This window comes from Chrysochloris asiatica, unplaced genomic scaffold, assembly GCF_000296735.1.
Source record: "Chrysochloris asiatica unplaced genomic scaffold, ChrAsi1.0 scaffold00056, whole genome shotgun sequence".
In the NCBI taxonomy this organism is placed as follows: domain Eukaryota; kingdom Metazoa; phylum Chordata; class Mammalia; order Afrosoricida; family Chrysochloridae; genus Chrysochloris; species Chrysochloris asiatica.
The window spans coordinates 4,023,813-4,024,523 of NW_006408574.1; positions in this window are offsets into that span (position 1 = coordinate 4,023,813).

Below are 711 nucleotides of genomic sequence, written 5' to 3' on the forward strand. Positions count from 1 at the left end.
GAGGCTGGACGCCTGCTCCCGGTGGGTGTGGGAATCAACCGGCTGGGTGCGGGCGCTTGCACATACTTGGTTAATGCCTGACTGTGGGTTTCAAGCAGGGGAGCCCCGGTTTAACCTGAAACCCACATGGGCCCATGTGGAAGGAGGTTTACCTTGCAGGTGGCAAGCTTCTTCTTTTTAACATTATTGGAGTCGAACACATCACCTGCACCTACACCCCCGCCCCTCCTCTCTGACTTACAACTTGATAAAAGTTTACATATGTGCACTTCTGAATAATCATCACCACCTTCAGAAAGCGGCCCGGGGGTCCTGCCTTTTTTCACTTTGGTGGCCCCACCTTCGAGGCACTGACTGGGAACCTTCTATTTCACTCTGCTCCCTTCACAGGCAAGTGGGGAAACTGAGGCTCAGCCCTCCCCCGCCTCCAGCTCGCAAGTCACCGCTTGCCCCGCCCCCCGAGCGCCCCCGCCAGGCTAATTAGTTGCGCGGTTTGTTTACTAACACTGACGCCCGCAGGTGCGCGCCGCTCGATCGCGCGCGCTCCAGGGCTGCCCCCCGCTAGCCGGATTGCGGGGGCGGGAAGGCCCGGTCCTCGCAGCGTCCCCGCCTTTCCTGTGCCGGCGCGCGGCACCAGCACAGCGGCCCACCCGCGAGCGCCCCAGGCCCGATTCGGGCCCCGCGCAGGGGAAGGAACGCGCGCCCCCCAAC